This window comes from Spermophilus citellus (genome assembly GCF_964194105.1).
Source record: "Spermophilus citellus genome assembly, chromosome: 1".
Classification (NCBI taxonomy): domain Eukaryota; kingdom Metazoa; phylum Chordata; class Mammalia; order Rodentia; family Sciuridae; genus Spermophilus; species Spermophilus citellus.
Window position 1 is genome coordinate 86,996,370 of NC_138182.1, and position 25,264 is coordinate 87,021,633.

Sequence of the window (25,264 nt, forward strand, 5' to 3'; positions counted from 1 at the left end):
CCTTGACTTCAGAGCTCTGCTGAGTTGTAAAAATGTGTTCCAGGTTGTAACAAGGTAAACATGACTTAACCTGAGAGTAATGCTTTAAAACAAATTTCACAACATCTGCTATGTCATTTTCAAGCCATACCTTGGGCATCCACAGAACTTAAACACAGCTTTGTTTTTAAAAGCTAAATATCATAGGTCTTTTTTTCAGCTCTATGGAATATTCACTTCTGGCCATAAAAGGTTCCTAATAGGAAAAGAGAATTCCCAAATGTTTTAGCATTTCTATTCCCTAGACTTAGGCTGAAAATCAGTCTGTCCCATAAGAATAAAGAAAATAATTGTTTAATAAATTATACTCTTAATCCCTAGAATTGCATTTCTGCAAGAAGTCTGATAGAGACTTTAATTAAAAATGGACCAAACATGACAGGGGTCTGTTGGTCGATCATCAACACAAAAGTACAAACATCATCAGGGACACATTCATTCTCCCAGTATATCACCAGAGGATATTTTATTAGAATAAAATCCTAAAGCAGAATACAGAAATTACGAAGAAACTTTAACTGATGAAAAGCATGTTTTTCATCTACCTGATATTTATTACTCACGTAGTCTATCAGGTATTTAAAGAGATACAAAAGATGGAAAAAAAATGCGTGTCCACTTGCAAAGGACAATCCTCACCCAGTATCTTCAGGGATTGGTCACAGACCCACTGTGGATACCCAAATCTGCAGAGGCTCAAGTCCTTGTATTAAATGGCACAGTGTTTGCATATGACCGACACAATCTTCTCATATACTTAATTTTTATTTTATTTATTTGCTTATTTATTTTTTGCAGTACTGGGAACTGGATCAGGGCCTTGTGCTGCTAGGCAAACACTTTACCACGGAGCTACATTCCCAGCCCTTTTTGTTTTATCTGAGATAGAGTTTTGATAAGTTGCCCAGGCTGACCTCCAGCTAGTGGTCTTCTTGCCTCAGCCTCCCAAGTAACTTTATTACAGGCATTCACCTCTGGCTCCAGTTTTTGTACATTTTTAATGACTTATAATATCTAATCTAATATAAATGCTTCATAAATTATTGTTTTGCTATATTATTTAGGGATGAATGGCAAAGAAAAATGTCTATAGTTGTACAGTACAGATGCAATTTATCCTTTATTCTACCAAGTGGTTGGGGGACTGTGTGGTGGGGGCCTGTGGATATGGATATGAAGAAATGACTATAAATTAGTGGTAGGTAACTTTAAACATTGTATTAAAGACATATGTTTGGAAGTTTTTAGTTTTTACCTAGAATTGAAGCTTTTGATGATATAAACTAGAAAGAAAGTGTTTTTTATTTTTTTAAAGATGCCTAAGGAAAGAATTATTCAGATCTATTACATTTACATAGGCGGGTGGACCAAAGGTACAGAATAGAGGACACAGAGACTAATCCACAAAGTTACAACTATCTTATATTTGATAAAGGGGCTAAAAGCATGCAATGGAGGAAGGATAGCATCTTCAACAAATGGTGCTGGGAAAACTGGAAATCCATATGCAACAAAATGAAGCTGAACCCCTTTCTCTCGCCATGCACAAAAGTTAACTCAAAATGGATTAAGGAGCTTGATATCAAATCAGAGACTCTGCGCCTGATAGAAGAAAAAGTTGGCTCCAATCTACATATTGTGGGGTCGGGCTCCAAATTCCTAATAGGACACTCATAGCACAAGAGTTAATAACAAGAATCAACAAATGGGACTTACTCAAACTAAAAAGTTTTTTTCTCAGCAAGAGAAACAATAAGAGAGGTAAATAGGGAACCTACATCCTGGGAACAAATTTTTACTCCTCACACTTCAGATAGAGCCCTAATATACAAAGAACTCAAAAAATTAGACAATAAGATAACAAATCACCCAATCAACAAATGGGCCAAGGACCTGAACAGACACTTCTCAGAGGAGGACATACAATCAATCAATAAGTACATGAAAAAATGCTCACCATCTCTAGCAGTCAGAGAAATGCAAATCAAAACCACCCTAAGATACCATCTCACTCCAGTAAGATTGGCAGCCATTATGAAGTCAAACAACAACAAGTGCTGGTGAGGATGTGGAGAAAAGGGTACACTTGTACATTGCTGGTGGGACTGCAAATTGGTGCGGCCAATTTGGAAAGCAGTATGGAGATTCCTGGGAAAGCTGGGAATGGAACCACCATTTGACCCAGCTATCGCCCTTCTTGGACTATTCCCTGAGGACCTTAAAAGAGCGTACTACAGGGATACTGCCACATCAATGACCATAGCAGCACAATTCACAATAGCTAGACTCTGGAATCAACCTAGATGCCCTTCAATAGATGAATGGATAAAAGAAATGTGGCATTTATACACAATGGAGTATTACGCAGCACTAAAAAATGACAAAATCATGGAATTTGCAGGGAAATGGATGGCATTAGAGCAGATTATGCTAAGTGAAGCTAGCCAATCCCTATAAAACAAATGCCAAATGTCTTCTTTGATATAAGGAGAGCAACCAAGAACAGAGCAGGGAGGAAGAGCATGAGGAAAAGACTAATATTAAACAGAGACGAGTGGTGGGAGGGAAAGGGAGAGAGAAGGGAAACTGTATGGAAATGGAAGGAGACCCTCATTGTTACACAGAATTACATATAAGAGATGATGAGGGGAAAGGGGAAAAAAAACAAGGGAGAGAATTGAATAACAGCTGATGGGGTAGAGAGGAAAGATGGGAGGGAAGGGGAGGGGGGATCATAGGGGATAGGAAAGGTATCAGAATACAACAGTCACTAATATGGCATTATGTAAAAATGTGGATGTGTAACCGATGTGATTCTGCAACTTGTATTTGGGGTAAAAATGGGAGTTCATAACCCACTTGAATCAAATGTATGAAAGATGATATGTCAAGAGCTTTGTAATGTTTTGAACAACCAATAAAAAAAAGATGCCTAAGGAAAGAATTATTCAGATCTATTACATTTACCGTACAGGACATGGAGTAGAATAAACCAATGAAACACTGGTCAAGTAAGAGACAAGAGAGAAAGAAAGGAATTATGTTTCTCAAGGAAAAGACAGAATTTCTAGAAGGAATGGAGGATGGTTAGGAAAGTTAGTGCTGCCAGGAGATCATCTACCATGAAGGTAAAGAAGAGGTCACTGCATTTGGGAGAGAGGATGTGGAGGTGATATTGATAACTTCCAACAGGAAAAGAGCTGAAGTTTGTATAAAAATCAACATCAAACCTTAAGTAATAGTCCTTCTTAAAGAATACTCATTAATCCACCATCGGTCCTCAAGTAAGTGTGAACAGAGTTATGACCGGAACACGTCACAGTGTTCTTAAGAGCAGTGGAATTGTACCTTAAACAGTCCTCTAGCCAAGAAATGAAGAAAAATATAATTTAAGTAAAACTTATTAGCAAAGTCCTTCACCAAAGGAATTTTCAATTTTCTGATATCATAAATCTTTTATCATTTGTTTAAAATCACTTAAGTCATATATATGACAAATGATAACAAAATAATATAATAGCAACTAATAGACATTGGTCTCTATTAGGAAACGGGAGAAGCATCAGGTGAAGCAACAAGAAAATAGTAAAAGTTACTTCCTGCCACAGTCCTTGATAAGTCAAAATTTTTACCTATTCTATTAAAATTTCCATCTATGCAAAATGACCCCAAGGACAACACTACGCGCTTCTACACATCACCAGGCGGAACAACCCAGTTGCAAAACGTAAGAGCTCATCGTGTCCAAGCCACATCGATTTCTCCTGTTAGCTACTATACACAGTGCCCATACCTTGCTGCTTCCTCTTTCGCCTTTTCTGAATTTTATATAGAAAGAAAGAAAAAGAAAAGGAAAAGAAAGGAAGGAAGGAAGGATTGATTCTCAGCACTATCCAATTTAAGAAATTTTATACAAAATATATTGACATCTTTTAGAAGTTCTTTAATGAAAAAAAAAAATCATGGTGCTACTGAATCCTCCATAAGGGCATTTGTCTTAGTCCTATCCTGAAATTTCAGACAGGAAATTTCACTACAGCTCAAAGCCATTTTACTTACATAAAGAGAAAATAAGATTGAACTATTCAACCAACCTTATGGATTTCATTGGAGTATGGACTCTGTCAGGTTAACTTGTGCTACCTTTGATGCACAGAAGGCTGTTCATCCGCCTTGTAAATGCTTTCTTGTTTCTTTTCCCACTTTTTTTTTCTTTTTTGGCGTGTGTGTGTGTGTGTGTGTGTGTGTGTGTGTATGTGTGTGTCTGTGGTGCTAGGGGTTGAACCCAGGGCCTCAGGCATGCTAGGAATATATTCTATTACTGAGCCACACTCCCAGGCCCTCTTTGGCCACTCTTCATGGGCAGAACCATCTACTTCCAGGACCTTAAATACCATCCAAAATTGTGGTAATTTCCAGGTCGGTGTGTTGAAATGAATTTTTCGATTACTTGTTTTGTGAGCAGCCAAGTGAAGCATTAACTCAAAAGTATTCCATTAGGATTTAGAATCATATCAATGTGTTTACTATTGGTTTGCTTTTTTAAAAAAAATTAAACTTAAAACTCCCAATAGACAAAACCAAACTTCCTAAGAAGGGTTACTAAAAGCTGCCCAGCTCACAGGGTGGATGTGAAGAAAGCTCCCATCTCAGGACACTACTTATGGTAGGCATTCCTTGCCTTTATCTTCCTTCTCTTGTCTGAATTTATGACTAATAAAAGTTGGACTGAGGAAAGAAGTTTTTCCTTACATAATTATCTTTAACTTTTTTTTTTTGGTACCAGGAATTGAACTCAGGGGTGTTTAACCACCAAGCCACATTCACAGCCCTTTTTATATTTTATTTAGAGACATAGAGAGAGGATCTCACTGAGTTGCTTAGGGTCTCACCAAATTGCTGAGGCTGGCTTTGAACTCGCAATCCTCCTGCCTCATCCTCCTGAGCCTCTGGGATTACAGGCATGTACCATTGACCCTGGCTTAATGTAAACTTTTATCAAAGTACTATAAATACGTACAAAGTACCAAAACCATACATGTGCATCTCAGATGACTTTTCCTTTTCACAAAATGAATACCTGTGGATGTAGCCTCCGGTCAAAAACTCAGAGACTTAGCCGAAGCTTTCTCCTGCCTCTTCCATTTCTTACTTATTCCCCCTCCACCCAAGCATAACTACTATCTTGACCTTTAACACTGTCAATTAGTTTTGCAAGTTTGGGAACTTCATACAAATGAATCACACAGCATGGATGTTTATAGAGAATTCACAGACACTATATATCACTGACTAGCATAAGTAAGGAAATGCGTCTTGTGTCGCTGGTTGATGGGCTGTTGTCAATGTGTCTGAGCTGATTGCCTTTTTTCTTTGCAAATATTCTATAGTGAACAACCAGCAGTGCCATGTAAAGCCTATGAAATAATAAAGGACTGGGGATTGGAAGATTCATGTTTTCTCACATACAGAAGGCAATGCACACAAAGCAGAGGCACACAAGCTTCTCCTAATTCTAAAAGCACACAAAACACATGCAGTTAAGACTAGGAAGAGCCCCTTGCCACCAGTTTTATGTTGAGAATCTTCCAGAACAAGAGCTTATTTAGATTTATGAACTAATCACAGAAGCAAGTACTTCATTCCACCATCACCACCCCCACATTCCAACTTTTCTTTTGTGGAGTAAGACAGGGGCTATATTAGGTAATTTGGAAAATAATGTCACTATTGATTAGTGACAGATAAAAAATTAAACACCGTATCTAAGAGTTGTTATAACATTGCCTGCCAAGTTTAGAAGTAGCTCCTGTAATATTCTTGAAGGAGAAAGACTTTCTTCCATCAAACGAAGCTGGATAACAATGAAGCTTCAATGGAGGTAGCCAGCAACATCCCTGCCAGGAAAGCACTCTCCTGATTCAGTGGCATTTCCACCTCCTTTTTGGTTGAGTTTTATTCAGTCTCTCACTGGAAGTTTCCACCTGTAATTCTCTTTTGTTTTTCTTTGAAAAGTTCCTCTCTTTGATTGGAATTCTGGTTATTACAAGTTAATATCAGATTACCCAGGGCCAGAGAGGATTGTGTCAGTCTAGGTAAATAAACACATCATTGAGGCATAATGCATGAAAACAACCCCTGTGGCTGTGTGAAAGGCCAATTTTAAGAAGATAAATGCCCTGGCTCCACAAACATCCTGCTCTGATAGAATTCCTCATAGCAGGTTGTGATTGTTTTAATTCTCAGGGAAACAAGCCTCTAGAATTAATGGGAAGAAAATGGCATCATCAGAAACAGTAGAACATGGAGATTTCTCTGGCTCAGGACTGATCTATCCAGGCTGCTGGCGACACTCACACCAGCCACCCTTTGTTCTATCAGTGAGTTGAGAAAGAGAGATGTAGACCTTAATTACCAGAACTAGTATTGAGCCTTTCTGGTCACCGCTTAAGGAGCATGCCAGTCATCCAAGGTGGAGGTAGGGAAGGAGAAAGGGACAGGATCAGAAACAGGAACACAGAATAAAAGAGGCAAATGAAGAAAGAAGACTGGACCTTAGGTTGGAGAGAGGAGGCAATTCCTTGGCACATCAGGAAGTAGACCCAAGCACAGGAGAGTGTGGCCCATACATCATGTGTTCTTACTGTAAAGTGACGTCCCAGGAAGGCCACCTAAGTGAGGGTCACAATACCAAGTCTCTTTCATTTCTGTAGAGTGTTATCTTGCTCCCCACAGAGTCAACAGAGACAAAGAGAGGGGACAAGAGTCAACATTGGAGGTGATGAAGAAGGTCCTGCATTAGTCCATTCTCCATTGCTATACCAAAATACCTGAGGCTGGGGTAAAACATAAGAAAAGAGATATCTTTAATTTGCAGTTTCAGAGGCACATGTCTAAGATCAGGCCACCCTATCTGTTTGCCTCTGGTAAGGGCTTCACAGAAGATGACGTCATAATGGCAGAAGTACATGCAGAAGAGTTTACGTTGCAAAACAGATCTTGCTCTGTGATATCAAACCGCTCACAAAAGCTAAGCAAGGTCCCTCGAGAATTACATTAATCCCTCTGAGAGCAGTGCTCCAATGACTCAGTCACCTTCCGTAGGCTCCATCTCTTTAAAGTTCTACCATCTCTTAATACCACCACACTGGGGACCAAGCTTCCAAACCTAGGAACATGACAAACCAGGGTCTGGGTGAATTTGGGAAGGCTTGAGGGAGGAGGCCAACTGCCAGAGGCCCATGGGTAAGCAAGAATTAGTCGTAGAAAGGAAATGAGATTCTGCTCACCCAGATGCTCACCCAGATTTAGGCTCCATTTTCCAACACTACTTTTCCAAGGATGCTCAGGATAGTCTCAGGCCAAGGTAGGAAAAACAAAAACCAACCAACCAAACAAACAAAAACCTCACAGCAGCCAAGATTGCCTATGTTGGAGGAAAAATTCCTAGAGAGAGAGTTTACCACTGACCTCGCTCAAGGATCAGGGTACTTTATCTCCCCAAAGTAAACAAGAAGTGCAAACCAAAGCGGGTTCAGACTCGAGAATGATCTTGCTGCCTTCCACAGCCTGCCTGCTGATCGCCTGCTAATGAGCAGAGGAAGCTGGAAGACACCAGTAAGAATAGAGAGAGGGTGCAAAGACGGGAGGAAATGCATAATCCACAAATGAATTGGCCCCCAAATATTTGGGAGTTGGGCATACATGGCTGCCTTCCTCCAATATGGTACAACTATCGCCCTAAATCCTGAAGGATCGGCATGAATTTGCTGAATGCTTTGCAGCACTGCTGCCATGAAAAAGGGATCAGAGACCAACACTACTTCAACTTGTCCTGTTTGCTGAAGGCCTCTGACCCACCGAGAGTGGACTTTCAAGGAAGATAGTGGTGAAAGGCCCTACTGTCCTCCCATTCTCCAGAGATGCCATTGCAAGTGAGGAATACTGAGGGTAGTAGACGTAGTGATGGATGCACCTAAAGAAAGCCATTTCTCATTTTCTGACCTTTAGGAACTTCCTTTCTTCCAAAAATGCCTTGCTCTGCTTCCTGTTACCTTCAGCCAGATTTTACATTGTATCTCCTAAACGACCAGAAGCTTGCCCATCAAGAAGGTCCATCGAGGCTTTGGGGGCTAGCAAGATATTTCTCCATGTTGCCGTGACTTATGCCTAAAAGCCACATCAATGTCAATGAGCATCCCATACGGTTTGGCAGACCATGGGTTGCTGATGGTCTCTCTAGTTCTACCTGCAGGCACCTACAGGGGAGGGCTTTCTCTAGCCTTTTGAAGAAGCTGAGAGAAGGGCAAGTGACAAGCATTCTCCACTCTACCCCAGACTTCCACTCCATGTCGGTAAAGACAGGTCATCCCTTGGGTTCTCCCATCAGACCTGCACACGGCTCAGGGATGAAGGTGCTGGATTGCCAGCAAGTCAGAGGGATGAATGATTGTTCATTGAGGGCCTGCTCTCTGCCAGTCCCACTCTCAAATTTCCAACAACCCAGTGGGTGAGAGACCTGGACACACATTAGTCTCTAATAATAATAAAAATAGTCTTCCATAAGAAAATTACGTGGCAGGCTCTAAGAGCAAAGAGAAGGTATGAGATGTACTGAGGAGGGAGCGTCAGGGAGTGACTGAAGAGAAGGAATTGCTGGGTATTGCTGGCTGTTGAGGTGGTCCTGGAGGCAGCTAAAAGCTACTCCCAGCTCTCTGCCTGGTTGCGTGATCATGAGCAGGTTCCTAAACTTCTGGGATCATTATTATCATTATATGATCATTATTATCCAAAGTATAGGTATAAAGACACGAATTGGTGTGAATATACTGTGTATACAACTAGAGATATGAAAAATTGTGCTCTATATGTGTAATAAGAATTGTAATGCATTCTGCTGTCATATATAAATAATAAATAGATAAATAAATTTGCTAAAAAAAATTAACTGGTGATGAGTGCCCCAAACAGTTATTGAACATGAAGTGCTCAAAATTAAACATATAAACATTTTACAGATTTATGCTGCAAAAGAATTGTTCTTTACCTATAGTCTTCAATTTTGTATTTCTCCTATATTTAGTTCCATATATGGGACATCCACATGTGAACAGATTATTTATTTGGAAAGGCTGCCAGGCTGCGGACGACCAAGGTACTGTCCTATGCATTTTAACCGCTAGGAAATCCGATCTGTATTGACTTTTTTTAAAAAAAGAGGCTGGTGTGGTCAAGTAAGCTTAATCTTTTCAAATAATGAAGATTTTATCTCTGCTAGGGAAGCCTCTCCAGTTCCACTTGGTTTGGCACTTAATGCTGCATTTAAAACCTCCCTAATACGATAATGATAATACCATCTTGGTGGTCATTATCTCCTGGCTGCAGAGCTATCTCCCAATGTGCTCCCAATGTGGATGCAGAGTCAGGTTTTCCCGTCCATTGGCCCCAGAATTCCTCCTTGAGCCTGCAGGAAACAGAGCCACTACAGCTGCCAGCATTTATTTACACACATTCCTGCCTCAAATTGAATTAATGAGTATAATTTAACTCAGGCGATGTCCTTCCCGGCTCTCCTCCCCCTGCCCCCTCCCCACTCCCCCACTTCCTACTGACTGGCCAGCTTTCTCCCTCACATTCTCCCCTAGCAGTCTTCTTGGAGAGGGTTCAGACATTCTGGTAGCAGAGCCTGTGACTTTGGACTTCTCTACCTTTAACGTTCTATGAATCACCTGGGTTCTTGTTCAAATGCAGATTCTAGTCCACAGTTCTGGGTTGGGACGTGAGTATTTCTAACAAGCCTCTGATGATGCTGGTCTGAGGACCACACTTTGAGTAGCAGGGGTTTCTGAAGAACTATAAGTTTGTAAATGGGCAGAGAACATAAGTAATGTGTTTGATGAATAACCAAAAGGCAAATGACAACTTCTGATTTATCTGACCCAGGTGATTGGTCCTAGGACCCTCATGGATACCCAAATCCCCTGGATGCTCCTTTATATAATATGGAATAGGATTTGCATAGAACCTGCACAATCCTTCCATATACTTTAAATCATCTCTAGATGATTTATAATACAATGCAAATGCCATATACACACTGCATTTTTTAGGGAATGACAAGAAAAATGTCTGTAGCTGTTTGGTGCAGACTTATTTTTTTTTCCTAACTATTTATGATATATCATGGTTGGGTGAATCCCTAGATGTGCAACCTGAGGACACGGAGGGCAACTGTGTATCAACAGCATCTCCCTCTCATTCTGCACAGGGGATGTGTTTGCCTTGTCTATATTTTCTATATGCATAAAGGATGAGGAAGAGTTAAACGACAAGTCCTATTAACCCCCTAAATACAGTCCTACACAAATTCCAAAGCCTAGGAGCTAAAGAAAGTATGGATGGGAAGGCTGGGACCCTTAACTTTTACACAAAAAGCTAAAGTAACCCCACATGAGAAACTTCAGTGTGGATGTGGTTAGATGCAGGAGGTCTGTTTATTGCATTGGGCAGACCAATGAGGAATTTCCTGCATGCTATGCCAAAGTCAGAGTGCAGGCAACTCTCTTAGAAGTCTGGGCAATGAAATGAGCAGATCTCCTGTGTATTAACACATTGTATACCTTTGCTAGTTATCCCTGGCAAAAATCCTTCCACATTCTACCATGTGTAGAAAAAGATTAAAAAGAGAGGGCAGGGAGGGGGGAAACCCTTCTAAAACAAAAAAAGTAAATTAATATATTTGAAAACCTGTGTCAATATGTTGGATTTTGTTCTTCCTGGATACAAACACATGTATTACCTCTAGCAATAAATAGCCTAACCTTGGACCCAAAACTGTTTGCATAGGTCTACACAAACTTAATCTTTGGCTGATTCCATGGGGGGGGGGGGCTTTTATGTTGAATGTTGCACAGAAAAACAGATTTAGGGATTTTTTTGAGGAAATATTAAATTTATCATTAAACATATTTCATCAAGAAACCAGTAAAATGAGCCACCTTTTTACCCAAACCACAAAGACTGCAAATTCTTTTGCTGTAAAAGTTGGCTGCTTTTGTTGAGAAGATTAACTTATGCTGAATAGTGGGGGCATGAAAAGATAGGTGAGATTGCCTTTTCCACTTAGGGGCACATAACTTATAACAATAAATAGCAGCTTCTAGGAATGGAAAAAATGGTAGCTTATCAATACCATTTCCATATTGCTAAGGTTCTTCCAGCAGATTTATATGAATAGACCTAAATATGTCCTAGAAAGAGCCTCACAATGCCTAAATTCTGGTGCAAAAAACGAATTCATCCCCAAACTTTTGTTTTCAAGGTCTCACTGTAAGGATTCTGGATTAAGGAGCAACTTCACTTGGTTGTGGTAACTCATTTGCTCAAATTGAAACTACCAGTGTTGGTTTTCATTCATATAATGAAATGATGCTAATCACACTTTTCCCCTCTTTTTATGATTGCTCCTGCCTTGACAGCATCCTGAGAAAACAAAGATTACATTTTTTAGTCTGATGGAGTAGTTGGATACTTCAAATAAAGCAAGTCTGCCAAGAGGCACCCATCGTTACTCTATGGAGAAACTGCTGGATTTTTTTGAAGCACAAGTAAAAGGAAAATAGTTATTCAAATTGCTTTAGACACTGACAAACTATAGCTAATCATATGTAATTAATTTTTAGGATTATCTGATTATCTACCATTATCCTTCTGCCCCCAAAAGGCCATCCCATGGACAGGTCCATGTTCCCTGACAGTCATTTGGAAGCCACCTCCTCTTTATATCTACTTTGAAAAATGATACCAAGATTTACTCTGCTTCTTGCCAACCTCTAGTGCTTCTCATTTAAATTTTCTCACATGGGTGACTATTGTTTGTCTATGTACCTCACTTCTTTTTAAAAAACCATCTCTCTCAAATTTACCTCAATAACCTGTTTAGCTTGGCAATTTTGTCTTCTCACTGGGAGAAATAACTCAAAAAGGTCTAGAAAGTTCCCCTAACTCTTTTCCCCCTATGGAAGCCAAATGGAAAAGATATTTTTCTTATTTTTATTTGCAAGAGAACGTGGGCATTGCTGGGATCTCCCTAAAATGCATTTGGGCAGGTTCACATAAATCAATTAGAAGAATCATGGTAGAAAGGAAATAGCTGGGACTTGGCAGGAGACCTGGGCTTGTCCATCAGCTGCTTCTGTCTACACTGGCTTCCTCTTGTGGCAGAGCTTGATCGTGTCTTGACCGGGTGGCTGAGGCAGCCTCTCTGGGTTCAGCCAGATTCTTGAACCTGGTTCTTCAGCCTTTCCATATATACTTTTTTTTCCTTTTTGTCCATTGCAAACAGGGACCCTGACTGGCATAGTCAATGAAGGTCTTGATTGACCTTCCAATGTCCTCTGTCCTTGGCACCCCATTTCTCCTTCCATTCTTGTTCCCATTCCAGGTATCTCCTCCCCTGTTCTTTAAAGTGAGCGCCTATTGAGACTTACATACATTGCCACAGAGGCTTAAGTTTCAATTTTAGTTGAAAATTTTAGTCGACCCCAGTTCTGCCAAGAGACCCCTCTCAAGCTGTTTACTACCAAAATCGCCAGCACCATGGATTCTAAAGCCATTTTATAAGCCCCCAAAGCCTCCAGACGTCACTTGGAAGGTAGCTCTGTTCATTAAGGACTCATTAAGGACATTACTTACTACTTTCGATTGCTGACAAAGGGGAAATGCTCTTTTTTTCTAGCAACTTCCTAACAGAGCTCCCATTGTATACAGAAAGAGAACCCTCAAAACCTGAAGGCATATGTCAGTCTTGAGGTCGTCCAAGAAAATAACTAATTTGTGAAATAGTGTTTAACCAATCACTTCCACTTGACATAGGAGAAAAAAAAGGGGGTTTCTGTTAACCCCTTTTAGAAAGGAAACTTCTTGCAGACAGCCTACTGGGTTGCTTGAAGAGCACATGGCAGAAATGTTTAAGGAATGAATGAATGAATGAAAGGAAGGTGTGGAAAAAGGAGCCCCATCCCCAACCATTAGCCATCAGGCTCCTTCAGACATCCTGGGTTACTTGTGATTTTTAAAATTTTTGTAGCTTGCCTAGCATGTGTGAGGCACTGAGTTTGAGTCTCAGCACTGCATATAAATAAATAAAATAAAGATCAAAAACTAAAAAAAGTTTTAAAAAAATTTATATCCAAACTAGTTACTAATGTAATGGGATAATAACCCTTGAATGAATCTAAACAATTTTGATTATTTCCATATCACCCATCCATGCAGATTGCCTCCTCAGACCTCAGACAGTGAACACCCAAAGTACACCCCCTGTCTTTCTCTCACTCTAATGCATCCCTCTCATGTTCCCCCATGCTCAACGTCAACACCTCCTCAGTCACGCTGGCACAAACATTCAGCTATTTCCCCCACTCTTCTTTCTCATAAGCTTCCTCCAGACAGTGACCCAATGTCGTTGATTTTCACTTTTACAACTGTGTTATCTGTACACGTGTTACGGCATTTATAGTATCATGCCATCAGTCTACAATCCTACATGGCCCATAGCGCATGTTGAAATGGTAGGAGAGAGGAGAGAGCATTTGGCATTGAGGATAAGAATTTAGGCAAACTCAAGAGTTGAGACTCTGAATACTGTTTTCATTGTAGTTTGTTTCCACAAAAGAATATATTAAAACTGGGTGGACTGGGGTCAAATAGGTGTGGTAAGTGGCCGAGAAGGGTGGGAGCTTCACCCTCCATGGAGCCCTGGACAGTGGTAGTGAAGCCCTGGTCTTAGTAGTCATGCAGAAGTGGGACCACTGCTCCTTCTGCCCGCCCCATCCCTCCTGACCTCCTGAGGAACTGCCCTCCTCCACACAGTGCCTCCTGCAGGTGACCTGAGGGTGCTGCCACCCTGCCTACCATGGCTGTCTGTTCTGCACCCCAGTACCCTGCATGGCCATTGTGGCTGGCATTGTCTGGAAGCCCTAGCTTCCAGCAGGTGCAGAGAGGCAGCAATTTCCTGGAGCATCTTGGGGCCTCCAAGCCTCCCATAAGCTCCTCCAGTATGACATCCTACAGCTTGCTACACCATTAACTCAGGGGTGAACACATATGGGGAACAGGAGTTCAGGAAGCAGTAGAAGCTACAGGTAACTTAGTTTCTGCACCCGAGACTGCCTGTGAACCAGACACCAATCATCAATGTCACCTTTCCCTCTGTCACCCACATGCTCATGCAAGTCCTTAAAGTCTGAAGGAGAAAACTTTGGGTGCCTTAGCTCTGACTTCCTATCTGATGTCCTTCACTTCAACCTGAAAACACACAGGGCACATATAATGGCAACCAGCTCCCTCAGCTCTTGTTGATCTGGTGCTGTGGTTGGAAAATGTGTGTCCCTTCAAAAAGTTCTATGCAAATCTAACTTCGATGCAACTGTGTTGAGCAGTGGGGCCTTCAAGAGGTGGCTGGGCCCTAAGGCTCCAACCTCATGGATGGGAGGTGTAGCTATGGAATCTAGCATGCATGAAGTCCTAGTTCGATTCCCAGCACCATGCACACACACAAGAGCATTTATTAAGTCATATGCAGTGGCTTACACCAGTAGTTCTAGCTACTTGCGTCACAAAAGCAGGAGAATCACACATCTGAGGCCAGGCTCAGCAACTTAGTGTGATCCTGTCACAAAATAAAGTAAAAAGGCTTGGGATACAGCTCAGTGGTAGAGCATTTGCCTTGCATGCAATCAGCCCTGGGTTCAATCACCAGTACCACCAAGAAAACAAAAAACAAAGGGGCTGGAGACAGTGAGTCCAATCCTTCTGTCCCTTCCACCGAGTGAGGACATGGCAACAAGGTGCCACACAGAAAGACAACTCCAGTTCTGATCACACACTGGATCTCCTGGCACTTTGACCTTGGATTTGCCAGCCTTTAGAACTGTGAGAAGTCAATTTCTGTGGTTAACAAACTACCAGGACTAAGGCATTTTGTTAAAGTAGCTCAAAGGGACCAAGGCATCTGGGAATGCCTCCATTTATTTCTTCCTCTTATGGGAAGGATGCTTCTGGCCACAGGATTCTACTGACAGGTTTTGTCCTTTATCATTTTGAATACATCAACTCATTGCTTTCTGGGTTCCAGGGTTCCTCATGAGAAATCCGATGAGGACCTTATGGGGAAATTATGATGAAAGCTTCCTTTCTCTCAGCTCCACAGGTGTTAACCATGTCCATATAGGGGCTGGGGTTGTGGCTCAATGGTAGAGCGCTTGCCTAGCACATGCGAGATGCTAGGTTCAATCCTCAGCACCACATAAAAAAAATAAATGAATGAATAAAATAAAGGTATTGTGTCCAACTCCAACTAAAAAATATCTAAAAGTAAAAGTTGTGTCTATGTAGTGTCTTAGGGAACAGAACATTGTGCTATACTATCATAATGTGAATGAAGGGCTACCATCATTTTGATGCCAATCTTTCTGAGTTGAAAGAAAAAGGAATTGAATACTTTGAGTATAGATATGAGAAGGCCTTCAAAAAACCAAAAGTTATTATAGCTTTTCAGACTCAAAATGAAAGGCCATTGAAGCATCTCATAGGTTTTAATTGCTAAACAAGCAAATACAGTCTCTGAACCCACTGAGGCAAAAGCTTCTGGAGTCTTGTCTTATTATTAAAGGCCCATGAGGCCCAAAAGTTAGAAACCCACTGTGTGTTATGCCCAGCTGTGCCTGGGCTATTTCTTATTCTGATCTCACAGACAGCCAATGAAAAGGAATTTCAAGAACCATAGGTATAAGTCCCTGACGGTGGCTAATTTTTTGTCCATAAGCACAGGCTGATCTTGGTTGGTGACCTGTCAGACTCATAGTGAGTTTGGTCGGTTTTGTTGTTGTCGTCGTTGTTGTTTTAATTTTTTTTGTGTGTAGGGAGAACTTTTTTGGTTTTGTTCTTTAGGTTTTGGTTCTTTTTAGCTAGCATCATTAGTTGGTATACGTAATGATGTAGAGTGAGAGTCGAGAGACAGAGTGAGAAGATCACTGTGGCAGGGACTCCCAGCCAGCTCCTCCTTTGAAGATACCCTCATGAACACTATAGAGCCCTGAGGAACACTGGGCAGGGCAGCTCTGCCCATGTGAAACTGGACCACCATCTCCTCACTGGGATGGAAGTGGCTGTGAAAGTCCTGCCAAAGGAAGAGCAGAACTTTCCTGCCATGATATCCATACTGGATATAACAGAGACTATCGAACACCTAAATTGAGCTATTTCATGTTATTGGAACCACCGAGAATCTCTACTTTGTGATGGAGCATGAATGTGGGGGACCTCTATGGCGTCACAGCTTGGGGGGCAGTGGCATGCAGGAGGAGGAGGCCCAGAGAGTGTTCAGGCAGCAGCTGGACACTGACTGTGCCCCATACTCTACTGGTGGGTAAAAAATAGTATGGCTTCATGTTGGATCTCTGGATCTTGGGTGTCCTTCTGTATTTCATGGTCACAGGGTGCCTCACGTTTAAAAGGACCCCATTTGTGCAATGAGGAGCAGATCCTGTACCCAAGGGACCATATTCCCTTGATGTTTCTGCAGAAGTTTGAAGCATAACCAGTCAGTTTCTGACTGTGGACCCCACACAGAGGCACCTGTTAGCCCAAACCATGGAGTATCTGTATCTGAACTAGAGTGACAAATATTCACCTGCTCATTCAGAGGAGCTACTCCCTAACCATCTAAACCCCACCAAAACGAGGGTCCTGTCTGACATGTGTTACAACCTATACAATTCCTGGATATCTCTGGTAAACAGAAAATTCGATTGGCATATCTGATGCTCCAGCACCAGACAATCTGGGGGCAGGCTGCACAATCCAAGTGAAGCTGCAATCTACAGGCTGGGCCTTGCCCATCCCCCCAGATCCTTTCACCTTTACTCTCCCAATAAGAAATGCCTGTGAGCCTCCTCTTCCCCCTCTTGCTCTCTGAACATCAGCTGGCGGAGGAAAACAAGCAGTTAGGATAGCACAGTGGCAGAAGAGCCCGAGCATCTGCCATTGCCCACCGCAGCCAGCAGGCAAGGATCTCCACTCTCAGCATAGCTCGGCAGTATGTCCCTGTGCCCAACCCGAGCCTGTGGTGAGTGGCAGTGGGTGGGAGGCAGAGAGCAGCAAGTCCTCTCAGGGTACACTGTCAGAAGAAAACTCCCCCTCCACTGGACAACCCCATGGTGGGCCCACAGACTATTCCTGTGACAACCATCAGGACTGCAAGGGGGTGACTAGGAGAAATGCCACCTATATTCTAAGACTACATTGCTGTGGGCCATGTTTCTACCTGCTGACCCAAAGTGGCTTCAATGAAAGTGGACAGTGGAGTCGGTCAAAACCCCACAGATCCCACAGGATCTCTCTGATGTGGAGGAGCTGTAGGAGGGAAGTGTGCAAACTGCCTTGAGTACCTCCCATGGATTCCAGGAAGAAGGGCACATGGACCACCTGGAGAGAAGTGGGCTCCTCCACCTCCACCTTGGAGAGACATCAGAGACTTTCCTGGGACACTTCCCCCTGCTCTGCTTGGCTCCATCCTTTGTCCCATGTTTCTGGGATAGTAGAGAAGGTTCTTAACAATTTCTGTTTCTCACACACACAAGAAGGATATATTAAACTAGGCATGATGGCACACACCTGTACTCCCAGAGGCTCTAGAGGTAAGGCAGGAGGATTGTGAGTTCAAAACCAACCTCAGCAACTCAATGAGATGCTGTCTATAAATAAAAATACAAAAAAAAAAAAATTAAACAACGTGGAGAATTTACCAATCACACAGTTTCATTTCAGACTTGTTATTTGCTTGGTCGGAAGTTTGAAGTTAAGTTTAAGTTTTGGAAGCTCATTCACCCTTTTCGTGTTTTAAAGAGTAAAAAGCTGGGTGCTGTAGTCCACATGGACCTAAACCACAGAACAGTTCCCAACTCCAGCATTTACACAAAAGACACTCAGGAATAAGGAAGAGCTACTTTTCTCTTAAAAAAAAAAAAGAAAAGAAAGAAAAGAAAAGTGCTTTGGGGACAAAGTGGCCTACGATGACTTCTAGTAGGTGGCATCTGTTCATAAGATGACCTAGGCTAGAAAGATCATGTAAAAGGCTTCCATGGAATTCAGTTTCACGCTGGCTGTATATGGGAATACTGTTTCAGTAAGTTTATTTCACTAGATTTGAACCACTGAAAACACTGAGGATGGTAGAGAGTTTTCTTTTAGCCAAATGAGTAAGTCCCCAAGTCGACAACTTTGTTAACTACTTATAGTTACTTGTTGATCTTATATTTTCTGTTCAAAACAAATTATTTTGGCAATAATAAGCTATTTTTCCAAAATCATACTCCTCTCAGACTTTTAAAATTTAATTAAGGATGGTTAAATTTACTTCACAAAAAAAAAAAACTATCATACTTCCCTAATGCAATATTTGATTCTGAGAAACGAACATATTTTAAATTATTTATCACTTTTTAAATAGATCAGACAGGAACTTTTTTGTTTTGTTTTTGGTTTTGGATTTATTTTAAACAGAAAGCTAGTAGTCAGAAAGCTAGCTCAAAATAACACATCTATTCCCTTTATTTCTTTTTGTTTCCAAGAATTACTTTTCCACATTAATCATCAAAAGGCAAAATTCTGACTTGCTGTTTCACAGGACCTTTTTCATGGCTACTCTTATTCTTTCTTGAGGCCAAACCCAGGACACCAATTTCTCAATGAACCAGTGATTTCTTGCAGTGCAATGTTTCAAGCCTCTTTTTCCAGGGCTCACAGTCCCACCTGGCCTTCTCCATCACACTCTTTGTCCCCCTCAATATCAACCAGTTTCCTTCCTTTCCCTTCCCCCCACATGTTTTCTTCCTTTCCTGGATGCACAGCATGTTATTTCTGCTTATCTTTTCTTTAATTAAGATGCCGTTGGGGGCAGACTTTCAGTCTAAAGATGTTTGCTTCTCTTGCTGTATCACTTTACTTGACACTAAAATCCAACGCACCAATTCAGGTCTCAGGGCCAGAATCACTCCTCCCCTTAAGCTTCTTGCAAGGCAATCAGTAAGCTGGGACCCCAGCACCTGGATCTACTGAGGAAATCATCCTGGGTTTATCAGAGGCCACCTGTCACTAAACTCCATCAAGGCCTGACATTTTCTTGATGGAAAGCTCTCCAGCTATGTGCTAATATTCATTACTTCAACTATGCCAGTCCCTTGAATGTCATAATAAAAATGCTGCCCAGTGTGTTAGTGCTGTTGGGGAACAATGAACTATCTTCCTCCGTTTGATCTCTCATAAAACTATTAGATAATGATTATATCATGCCTTCTGGAATTAAAAGTTTAGGAAAAACCCACCATTTCTATATTTGCCTTTTCTTTAATATCGAATCCCAAACATTTCCCATTCAAGTAATGAAACATGACTACTAATTCTCTCCAAATGCAAATATCAATGAATATTATACCACAGATGCCATTCAGGTAACCTAAACAGTTCAGCTATATATTTTTTTTAGTACAAGGAAATTAAACCCAGGGGTGCTTTACCACCAAATACATTTCCAATGCTTTTATTTTTTTTTTATTTTGAGACAGGGTCTTTCTAAGTTGCTGGGATGGGCTTTGAACTATCGATCCTCTTGCCTCATCCTCCCAAGCTGTTGAGATTACTACATGCTTGAACTACTGTGCCTGGCTTGACTTGTGCTACTGGCTTTTTGTTTGTTTGTTTGTTGTTAATATATTTTTTGAGTACAGTTCTTGTAAAAACAAACAAACAAAACTCCACTAAGTTCACTAATTCATCAGTCATTTATTGGGTGCAGATCTCTTGCTAGGCTTCTTCCAAATATTCATAAAAGAATATAATAGGAAAAGAGTCTCAGGGGAAAGGCAAATGACATTAAATTTATCCAGATGCAACAGAATACCAGGGAACAAGTACATCATTTTGTATTTTAAAAAACCATTGTGGATACATTAGAGGAATTCATCTGCACAGACTGCATGCTAAGAACCAGTCATGAAGCTACTGCAGTGGTCCAGGCAAGAAATGAGCAGCACAAACTAACTGGATTGGAGTATAACCAGAAGGAAAGAGACACATTTAAGAGATAAGAAATGGCAGGACTTGGATTCAGCCTAGTGAGGGGAAAAAGGTTCTGAAGCTCAAAAAGGCAAAAATGATAAGGCGTTCATACAACCTAATAATCCTGCTTAGAAATGGCCACTTACAGAATAACCATTTGGAAAGAACAGATTTAACTTATTTTCAGTAGTGAATTTTCATTACTCAGCCACTTGCAGCATGACATAAATGTAACCAAAGACCTAGGTCCTGACCTGTTCCTTCTAACATTTGGGAGAAAATCATTGGAATATTAGCCCATTTTGGAAAAAAAAATATTTGAAGTCAGATCCACACTTTATAAATCTTGGTTTATAAACTCTACTTAAAGCAATTAATGAGCCCATAGATTAACAGCTCTGTTATCCCCAGATTTTATTTTTAGGGAAAGTCTTGTGTCAGAGCCAAGGCCCTTTCAATGGAAGGTGACTAAATTAGAAGTCAGGCAGTGCACACTCTGAGTATGTGGGAGAAACCTGGGGCATTAGGCTTTTCAAGACCCCCGTCTTATCCCAGGCAGGCTTCCTACATCTTGATCTTGCCTCTGCTAAATTTAGCTCTGAGGAGTGAACTTGTGCTTTCAAATCTCTGCTGGTCAACAGCTAGGCTTTTCAACACAGCAGCCACTGGCCAGATGTGGCTACTGCACCCTTGAAAGATATGTAGCCTGGCTAGAGGCTAGTGCTGTATGTGCGACACACACACTCGGCTTCAGAGACATAACACATAAAGAAGAATGCAAAATGCCTCGTTAACAATTTATTTTTATGTTGATTGCATCTTGAAGTCATAATATTTTGTAAATGTTGGGCTAAACACATTAATAAAACTAATTTCACTTATTTCTTTTTGCCTTTTTTAGTGGAGCCACTACAAAATTTAAAATTATACACATGTCTCCCATTATATTTCTATTGGACAGTGTTGCTCATGACTATTTGACTCTAAGCCATTTTAAATTGGCTGCCAGGAGAAAGAGAAAAGCTCCATATTTTTTCTAGGTCCTGACCATTTTAATCAATTAGCTTTTACCCTGGCCTGTCTTTTTTTTTTTTTTTTGATGGGGGGTGGAGTGGGTAGAAAGTTGGGGGAGGGACTCACTGAAGGCTACAGAAAGGCAAAGTCCCCAACTTGGTAGATGCAAGCAAGAGAAACTGCTTTTCTACTATTTAATGAAAACTCTAATTTCCCAAAAGGGATAGCAGAGTTTTCTCTATCTTAACTTGACCCAGACCATTCTACATTTTATTTTTTGTTAATATATATATATATATATATATATATATATATATATATATATATTAATTGTAGTTGGACATAATACCTTTATTTAATGTATTTATTTTTATGTGGTGCTGAGGATTGAACCCAGTGCCTCAAACGTGGTAGGCAAGCGCTCTACCACTGAGCCACAACCCCAGCCCCTGATTTTACATTTTATGTCTGTGACTTGGGAGATTAATTGTTCCATTAATTAAGACTCTTCTCAGATATAACAAAAATCCAACCTGAACTATCTTATGCAAAAATGGAAATACAGTGGTTTGTGGCTATCTAAAAGTTCAGAGATGATTCCAGCTTCAGGCACAATTGGGGCACACTCAAGGTTGTCAACTCTTGGTTCAGCTTTCCTCCAGGCTCAAATTATCCTTCCATAGGAACTTTCTCTGCAGCAGCACCTGGCAGCTCCAGACTCATAAAACAAACCTGGTGCCAAAAGACCTCCCCACTGCAATTGATGTGTGTGTGTGCACACACACACACACAAACATATATATGTCCTTGAATTATCTCTAAGCATCCCAGTGTGGGGCACCACACCCATTTCTGAATCCCTTGCTGCTGTCAATGAGATGAAAGGTCTGGTTGCCCAGTCCTAGGCCAAAGATCTAGACCTCAGAGGTGGAACATGGTAGAATCAGCACTATCTGAAAGCATATCCTGTAAAGGGGGAAGAGTTTGGGGGCTGTGACCGGAAGAAGGAGGAATGGGTGGATGTAGGCAGGCAGCAGATGGTGAGATGCCACCACACCCTTTGTGCTGCTGCTGAGCGAGTTCGTGGGGCTGCCTTCCAAGCACTTCTGCACTTGAAAGTATCTGCACATTTAAATATGTCTCCTTCAGTTTCTATCAAAACAGCTCACAGTTATTAAAATACATAGGTTATGAATTAAAGTGCACATATGAACAGAGGCACAGGTAACTGAGATTTCTCTTTCTCTGTCTGTAACCAAAGATACACCAACTGCATAGGAGTTGGCTAATCTAGGTTCCAAAATCATTCAACTTCCCCCAGGGACAATTTGATATTTTATGATAGCAACAGCAAACACAGTAACTGAAAATCTCACCCACTTGAAGACTGTTCACTAAATTGATCCTCTTAGTTACTGTCACTGATAGCTTTGCATTTTTTTTATACAAATCAGAAAATTCCTGATCCACCCTTTATAGCATGCTATGCTTGCATTTTCTCCCTTCTCTAGCCTAACTTTCTCTGGTCATGCATCCTTGATTTGGTGGCCTTTCTCAGGCACCTCTATTCCTTTTAAATAGAGCAAACCTAAATACCCCCACTATCCCTGGCTAGAACTGTGGAGATGGTCCCCAGTCATGAGAAAGGCTGCTTCTCTTCCTGCAGATGTCAGAGAAGCAGACCCCTGTAGGGAATCTGAAGGAGGGTGGCTCGCAGACACATTTCCACATGTTGCATGCGAGAAAAAGTTCAAAACCACATCAAACATACTCTGTGACCACTGAGCATAAATATTACAAACAAACAAAATCAGCATGTAATGTGTACTTTAATTTGCTGACAGATATTTAAAAAATTAACATCAGGATGAATGACAAATGGAAACACCACAACAAACCTTCTAAGTGAAGAGAAAAATAACTCACAATCAAAGCCCTCTGGCCTCTAATTAACACACGACATCCTTGAAATGAAAGGCCAAAATAAAATAAACTGGCAAGAGGGAGAGAATTGTATAGGGGGGAAGGGAGAACTGGGTCCCCCTGAATTAGGGTTTCCCATAATGTGCTTTTTAAAAAATCCTATTGTTTGAAACTTACTTTATTGCAGAAGAGACTGGAGCCATAGTCAGAAATGTGATTCAAAACCAAAGTCTGTTTATGTTTTCTAACTCAATATTCATGGGTTTAAAATCCCATTACATTGTATGGTAAGTCACTTCATATAAAACTTAATAAAAGCAACATTTTAAAGACAAATGGTTGATATTTATTAGATACCTGGTTTGTCATCATCCTGGATGCTTTCTGTCGTGACAAAGTTTGGAAACATACCCTGGCATCTAGCAGACTTGAGGGGAAGTCCCAGGTCCTCTGCTGTCTGCCTGACCATGGTACCCACCCTTTTCTCTTCTCCTCTGATGGTTGCAGATTTCTGAATGAGCTGCTGCCTAGACTGTATATGTAGAGTATATTTATATGGATGTATACAGTTGGCATTCCATATCTGCAAGCTACACAGCTATAGATTCAACTAACCACAGACAGAAAATGTTCTCATTCCCTACAAAATACAATATGATAACTATTTCCACCACATTTACATTGTATTATAAGTGATCTAGAGATGATTTATAGTGTATAGGAAGAAATGCATAGAGTAATTTTATTTTTATTTATTTATTTTGTATTTTTGGTGTCAGGGCTAGAACCAGGGCAAACATAACTCCATTTTATATAAGGGACTTGAGTGTTCTTTTATTTGGTATCTGTAGGGGGTCCTGGAACCAATCTTCCACTGAGGAACAGCTGGATTTTGTCTGACAAATGGTAACTGCTCAACAAACATTAACTATTTTTATTTACATGTCTTATTTTCTTTAGTTTCCCTATTAAATCCAAAGATAAATACTATTGCTTTCACATACCTGACAAAAACTGGAACTCAGAAATAACACAAGTATTATTGTGTTATCGACTGTTGTGAACAACAGAATTAGCTTTATGGATGTCTCAGGCATTGGGTTACTTTAGCTCAAGTCTCGTTTTCACAGTTGGGATGTGCACCGAGTAGGAAGGAAGTCTGTTTCCAGCCACTTTAGTCCAAACAGACACTCCTGCTCCTGCAGGTCTGCACAGAAAAATCTGAAAACCACTTTAAGGAGGTTCCAACTTCTTAAAAAATACACTTTCCCCTTTGTTTCTTAGCCAGGGGAAGAAAAACAAAGGCAACTTGTTGTTCCGTGTTAACACCTATGAGATCCATTTCTGACAGAACAGTTGGATGGATGCCTGAGTTTTCTAATTTTATAGTCCAAATATTTATCAGTCTGGGAGAACCCATCTTAGGTAGCTCTGCTCAAGTGAACATTCCTGATTTTTCTTTTTATTATTAACGAAGAGGTTTTCTTTTGCTGCTGTAATAATTTTATTTGATTTTTCCAGTTCCAGTGCTTGCCTCAGACAAGGATAGGTGTGGGGGGCCTTCAAGGAAGGCAAACACATGCCAGAGAGACAGGATGCTGGTGACAACAGTCACAGACATGTGAGAAACAAGGACCTCTATGTGCTCTTTTTTTACTTATTTATTTTTATCAGTACATTACAATTATACATATTAGTGGGATTCATTGTAACATATTTAGGCGATCAATTTCATTCCCTAGTACCTCCCTTTTCTCTCTTTTATATACTCCTAATTTTGCTTGTATTGCTATTTATTTTAGATAATAATGTTATCAATAAATATGATGTGTTCCTTCTGGTAAGTCAATCTCACCATTCCACAAAATGTACAAGTTTAAAAGTCAGAATGTGGGCGGGGGTGGGGCAGCTCAGTAGTAGAACATTCATTCGTAAGGCCCCAGGTTCAATTCCCAATACCACAAGGAAAATAAAAAGCCAAAATGTAAGCTGCTGTACAACAACAAATACTTAATAGACCTACTCAAAGATGCTAGGACATTATTTTGAAATGAAAAGCAAGTTTCTGCTGATAAGATTTTGTACACTCATGAGGCTGACCACTTCTCACCACACAGGCTTCCAAAGTATGGTATTCGGGGAAAATAGACGGATTCTATTCAATATTGCC

The 25,264-nt window shown here is 40.8% G+C and overlaps 1 protein-coding gene across 1 annotated transcript in view; it reads right to left on the reverse strand.

The window, feature by feature from the left end:
* ATP8A2 (ATPase phospholipid transporting 8A2) overlaps window positions 1-25,264 on the reverse strand; it is a 431,635-nt gene that overhangs the window by 119,272 nt on the left and 287,099 nt on the right. The gene's annotated exons all lie outside the window — the stretch shown is intronic.